We start from the raw sequence: 6,798 nt of genomic DNA, 5'->3' as shown, positions 1-6,798 counted from the left end.
AGGGCAAAGAGTATGTCGCTCCATGCGGGTATCTTCCACCCTGCTGCGGAGACTAGCTCAGGCAAGCAGCAGCAGCATCCCCAAAACCAACTCTGATTTCCCAGCGAATGCTGTGCTTTCCCAGGGGAGATGCCCAGGCAAAGAGGCTTTCGCTGTATGCGGGTTTCTCCCACCGCGAGACTGGGCTCAGGCAAGCAGCAGCAGCCGGCAGAACATTTCTCGGCGAATGCTGTGCTTTCGCAGAGGCTTTGGCTTGGAGCGAACAGCACTTGGCCGCTGCTTCCTCAGCAAGGCTTCAGTCGCATCAGGGAAGAAGAGCTGCGGGAGAGCTGATGCCTCTTGGGCCTTGCTTTCCCGGGCTCCATGTTCGCAACCTGGGTTCACCCTGCCAGGCCGAACTAAGCAGGCACAGCCACAACCGTGCAGTAGCGTGCGTAGCCTAGGATGGCACTCTAGGCACACTACCATCTCCCGGTGTAGGCATCGCTTGGCCTTTTCCTCTGGTGCACAGGAGGACTCGCGGACTAGGCCAGTGCTTTCCCCACAGGAAAGGAGAGGTGACCGGATCCCTGCACACCGCCCCGTGCCCTGAATAGGGAGCTTTGGGGGACTGTCCCCTCTCCTTCCCCTTAACCCCGTGCCTCCTCCAAGCTTCCACATCCTGGAGGAAGACGGCATCTGATGGCCAGTTCTTTCTGGGAGTTGTTTCTCGAGTTCAGGGTAGGCGCCTGGTGGCAAGCCCATGTCTCCACCACGGACAGGTGGCCAAGGAGCTGCTGTCTCCTTGGGCCCAAAGGCTCAGGACAGGCATGCTTTCTGCCCAGACTCCTTCCTCAGAGTGGAGCCCTTTCCCCTGCCCTAATCTGCCCCTCGTGTCTCCTCAGCAGCCAGGCTTCCTCCGTCCCTCTGCAGTGACAGACGTGTCCCTTTCCTTAAGGCCCTTTCCACAGGCGCCACCGCGCTTCTCTCTCAGGCAGAGGGGATGCCCAGGCAAAGAGGATTTCGCTCCATGCGGGTTTATTACACCGTGCTGTGGAGACTAGCTCCGGCAGGCAGCAGGCAGAATCCCACACACCGGACTCTGATTTCCCAAAGAATGCTGTGCTTTCCCAGAGGGGATTCCCCGGCAGAGAGGCTTTGGCTCTATGCGGGTTTCTCCCATCCTGCTGCGAATACTAGGCTAAGGCAAGCAACAAAAGCAGCCCACAGGACCGACTCTGATTTCCCAGGGACTGCTAAGCTTTCGCAGAGGTTTTCAGCTTGGCGCAAACCGCACTTCGCTGCTGCTTCCTCTGCAAGGCTTTGGTCGTTGGCTCTGTCGCGGCAGGGAAGAAGAGCCGCGGGAGAGCTGGTGCCTCATGGGCCTTGCTTTCCCGGGCTCCAAGTTCGCGCCCGGGGTTCACCTTGCTAAGCCGAACTCAGCAGACACAGTCACAACCCTGCAGCAGCGTGCGTGGCCTAGCATGGCACTCTATGCCTAGTACCATCTCCGGGCGTCGGTAGGGCTTTGCCTTTTGCTCCGCCCTCAGGCAGACTCGGGGTCTAGGCCAGTGCCTTCACCACAGGAGAGAGGAGGCGACAGGATCCCTGCACACGGCCCGTGCACTGGGATGGGGAACTGTGGGGGACTGTCTCCCCTCCTTCCCCGGCACACCCCCTGCCACCCACAACACTGCCACATCTTGGCGGAAGGCGGCATCGGACTGCCCATTTCTCCATGGGGTTGTTTCTGCGAGTTCCGTGTATGGCACCTGGGGGCAAGCCTGTCTGCCCTTGGGACAGGTGGCCAAGGAGATGCTGTCCCCTCGGGACCAGAGGCACAGGACAGGCCTGCCTTCTGCCCAGACTCCTTCCTCAGAGTGGAGCTCGCGCCCATGCCCTAGTCGTCCCCTCATGTCTCCTTAGCAGCCAGGCTTCCATCTCTCCGCACAGGGAGCGGGTGACACTTGTCTTGCCACTGGCCTGCTGTTCCTGCACGGTAGGCGGTCCTGCTTCAGGAGCGTTTCCCAACCCCAAGGCCAACGGCTCCTTCTCTTCCCCGGGGGCGGCGTGCTGCAGCCTCCCCACACTTGCTCCTGGGGAGCGCTGTGCCAGACGTGTGCGACCACGCTTCTCTCTCAGGCAGAAGGGATGCTAGGGCAAAGAGTATGTCGCTCCATGCGGGTATCTTCCACCCTGCTGCGGAGACTAGCTCAGGCAAGCAGCAGCAGCATCCCCAAAACCAACTCTGATTTCCCAGCGAATGCTGTGCTTTCCCAGGGGAGATGCCCAGGCAAAGAGGCTTTCGCTGTATGCGGGTTTCTCCCACCGCGAGACTGGGCTCAGGCAAGCAGCAGCAGCCGGCAGAACATTTCTCGGCGAATGCTGTGCTTTCGCAGAGGCTTTGGCTTGGAGCGAACAGCACTTGGCCGCTGCTTCCTCAGCAAGGCTTCAGTCGCATCAGGGAAGAAGAGCTGCGGGAGAGCTGATGCCTCTTGGGCCTTGCTTTCCCGGGCTCCATGTTCGCATCCTGGGTTCACCCTGCCAGGCCGAACGAAGCAGGCACAGCCACAACCGTGCAGTAGCGTGCGTAGCCTAGGATGGCACTCTAGGCACACTACCATCTCCCGGTGTAGGCATCGCTTGGCCTTTTCCTCTGGTGCACAGGAGGACTCGCGGACTAGGCCAGTGCTTTCCCCACAGGAAAGGAGAGGTGACAGGATCCCTGCACACCGCCCCGTGCCCTGAATAGGGAGCTTTGGGGGACTGTCCCCTCTCCTTCCCCTTAACCCCGTGCCTCCTCCAAGCTTCCACATCCTGGAGGAAGACGGCATCTGATGGCCAGTTCTTTCTGGGAGTTGTTTCTCGAGTTCAGGGTAGGCGCCTGGTGGCAAGCCCATGTCTCCACCACGGACAGGTGGCCAAGGAGCTGCTGTCTCCTTGGGCCCAAAGGCTCAGGACAGGCATGCTTTCTGCCCAGACTCCTTCCTCAGAGTGGAGCCCTTTCCCCTGCCCTAATCTGACCCTCGTGTCTCCTCAGCAGCCAGGCTTCCTCCGTCCCTCTGCAGTGACAGACGTGTCCCTTTCCTTAAGGCTCTTTCCACAGGCGCCACCGCGCTTCTCTCTCAGGCAGAGGGGATGCCCAGGCAAAGAGGATTTCGCTCCATGCGGGTTTATTACACCGTGCTGTGGAGACTAGCTCCGGCAGGCAGCAGGCAGAATCCCACACACCGGACTCTGATTTCCCAAAGAATGCTGTGCTTTCCCAGAGGGGATTCCCCGGCAGAGAGGCTTTGGCTCTATGCGGGTTTCTCCCATCCTGCTGCGAATACTAGGCTAAGGCAAGCAACAAAAGCAGCCCACAGGACCGACTCTGATTTCCCAGGGACTGCTAAGCTTTCGCAGAGGTTTTCAGCTTGGCGCAAACCGCACTTCGCTGCTGCTTCCTCTGCAAGGCTTTGGTCGTTGGCTCTGTCGCGGCAGGGAAGAAGAGCCGCGGGAGAGCTGGTGCCTCTTGGGCCTTGCTTTCCCGGGCTCCAAGTTCGCGCCCGGGGTTCACCTTGCTAAGCCGAACTCAGCAGACACAGTCACAACCCTGCAGCAGCGTGCGTGGCCTAGCATGGCACTCTATGCCTAGTACCATCTCCTGGCGTCGGTAGGGCTTTGCCTTTTGCTCCGCCCTCAGGCAGACTCGGGGTCTAGGCCAGTGCCTTCACCACAGGAGAGAGGAGGCGACAGGATCCCTGCACACGGCCCGTGCACTGGGATGGGGAACTGTGGGGGACTGTCTCCCCTCCTTCCCCGGCACACCCCCTGCCACCCACCACACTGCCACATCTTGGCGGAAGGCGGCATCGGACTGCCCATTTCTCCATGGGGTTGTTTCTGCGAGTTCCGTGTATGGCACCTGGGGGCAAGCCTGTCTGCCCTTGGGACAGGTGGCCAAGGAGATGCTGTCCCCTCGGGACCAGAGGCACAGGACAGGCCTGCCTTCTGCCCAGACTCCTTCCTCAGAGTGGAGCTCGCGCCCATGCCCTAGTCGTCCCCTCATGTCTCCTTAGCAGCCAGGCTTCCATCTCTCCGCACAGGGAGCGGGTGACACTTGTCTTGCCACTGGCCTGCTGTTCCTGCACGGTAGGCGGTCCTGCTTCAGGAGCGTTTCCCAACCCCAAGGCCAACGGCTCCTTCTCTTCCCCGGGGGCGGCGTGCTGCAGCCTCCCCACACTTGCTCCTGGGGAGCGCTGTGCCAGACGTGTGCGACCACGCTTCTCTCTCAGGCAGAAGGGATGCTAGGGCAAAGAGTATGTCGCTCCATGCGGGTATCTTCCACCCTGCTGCGGAGACTAGCTCAGGCAAGCAGCAGCAGCATCCCCAAAACCAACTCTGATTTCCCAGCGAATGCTGTGCTTTCCCAGGGGAGATGCCCAGGCAAAGAGGCTTTCGCTGTATGCGGGTTTCTCCCACCGCGAGACTGGGCTCAGGCAAGCAGCAGCAGCCGGCAGAACATTTCTCGGCGAATGCTGTGCTTTCGCAGAGGCTTTGGCTTGGAGCGAACAGCACTTGGCCGCTGCTTCCTCAGCAAGGCTTCAGTCGCATCAGGGAAGAAGAGCTGCGGGAGAGCTGATGCCTCTTGGGCCTTGCTTTCCCGGGCTCCATGTTCGCATCCTGGGTTCACCCTGCCAGGCCGAACTAAGCAGGCACAGCCACAACCGTGCAGTAGCGTGCGTAGCCTAGGATGGCACTCTAGGCACACTACCATCTCCCGGTGTAGGCATCGCTTGGCCTTTTCCTCTGGTGCACAGGAGGACTCGCGGACTAGGCCAGTGCTTTCCCCACAGGAAAGGAGAGGTGACAGGATCCCTGCACACCGCCCCGTGCCCTGAATAGGGAGCTTTGGGGGACTGTCCCCTCTCCTTCCCCTTAACCCCGTGCCTCCTCCAAGCTTCCACATCCTGGAGGAAGACGGCATCTGATGGCCAGTTCTTTCTGGGAGTTGTTTCTCGAGTTCAGGGTAGGCGCCTGGTGGCAAGCCCAGGTCTCCACCACGGACAGGTGGCCAAGGAGCTGCTGTCTCCTTGGGCCCAAAGGCTCAGGACAGGCATGCTTTCTGCCCAGACTCCTTCCTCAGAGTGGAGCCCTTTCCCCTGCCCTAATCTGCCCCTCGTGTCTCCTCAGCAGCCAGGCTTCCTCCGTCCCTCTGCAGTGACAGACGTGTCCCTTTCCTTAAGGCTCTTTCCACAGGCGCCACCGCGCTTCTCTCTCAGGCAGAGGGGACGCCCAGGCAAAGAGGATTTCGCTCCATGCGGGTTTATTACACCGAGCTGTGGAGACTAGCTCCGGCAGGCAGCAGGCAGAATCCCACACACCGGACTCTGATTTCCCAAAGAATGCTGTGCTTTCCCAGAGGGGATTCCCCGGCAGAGAGGCTTTGGCTCTATGCGGGTTTCTCCCATCCTGCTGCGAATACTAGGCTAAGGCAAGCAACAAAAGCAGCCCACAGGACCGACTCTGATTTCCCAGGGACTGCTAAGCTTTCGCAGAGGTTTTCAGCTTGGCGCAAACCGCACTTCGCTGCTGCTTCCTCTGCAAGGCTTTGGTCGTTGGCTCTGTCGCGGCAGGGAAGAAGAGCCGCGGGAGAGCTGGTGCCTCTTGGGCCTTGCTTTCCCGGGCTCCAAGTTCGCGCCCGGGGTTCACCTTGCTAAGCCGAACTCAGCAGACACAGTCACAACCCTGCAGCAGCGTGCGTGGCCTAGCATGGCACTCTATGCCTAGTACCATCTCCTGGCGTCGGTAGGGCTTTGCCTTTTGCTCCGCCCTCAGGCAGACTCGGGGTCTAGGCCAGTGCCTTCACCACAGGAGAGAGGAGGCGACAGGATCCCTGCACACGGCCCGTGCACTGGGATGGGGAACTGTGGGGGACTGTCTCCCCTCCTTCCCCGGCACACCCCCTGCCACCCACCACACTGCCACATCTTGGCGGAAGGCGGCATCGGACTGCCCATTTCTCCATGGGGTTGTTTCTGCGAGTTCCGTGTATGGCACCTGGGGGCAAGCCTGTCTGCCCTTGGGACAGGTGGCCAAGGAGATGCTGTCCCCTCGGGACCAGAGGCACAGGACAGGCCTGCCTTCTGCCCAGACTCCTTCCTCAGAGTGGAGCTCGCGCCCATGCCCTAGTCGTCCCCTCATGTCTCCTTAGCAGCCAGGCTTCCATCTCTCCGCACAGGGAGCGGGTGACACTTGTCTTGCCACTGGCCTGCTGTTCCTGCACGGTAGGCGGTCCTGCTTCAGGAGCGTTTCCCAACCCCAAGGCCAACGGCTCCTTCTCTTCCCCGGGGGCGGCGTGCTGCAGCCTCCCCACACTTGCTCCTGGGGAGCGCTGTGCCAGACGTGTGCGACCACGCTTCTCTCTCAGGCAGAAGGGATGCTAGGGCAAAGAGTATGTCGCTCCATGCGGGTATCTTCCACCCTGCTGCGGAGACTAGCTCAGGCAAGCAGCAGCAGCATCCCCAAAACCAACTCTGATTTCCCAGCGAATGCTGTGCTTTCCCAGGGGAGATGCCCAGGCAAAGAGGCTTTCGCTGTATGCGGGTTTCTCCCACCGCGAGACTGGGCTCAGGCAAGCAGCAGCAGCCAGCAGAACATTTCTCGGCGAATGCTGTGCTTTCGCAGAGGCTTTGGCTTGGAGCGAACAGCACTTGGCCGCTGCTTCCTCAGCAAGGCTTCAGTCGCATCAGGGAAGAAGAGCTGCGGGAGAGCTGATGCCTCTTGGGCCTTGCTTTCCCGGGCTCCATGTTCGCATCCTGGGTTCACCCTGCCAGG

Source organism: Mustela lutreola, chromosome 9 (assembly GCF_030435805.1).
Source record: "Mustela lutreola isolate mMusLut2 chromosome 9, mMusLut2.pri, whole genome shotgun sequence".
Classification (NCBI taxonomy): Eukaryota; Metazoa; Chordata; class Mammalia; order Carnivora; family Mustelidae; genus Mustela; species Mustela lutreola.
Note: the sequence above shows the minus strand (reverse complement) of the source record.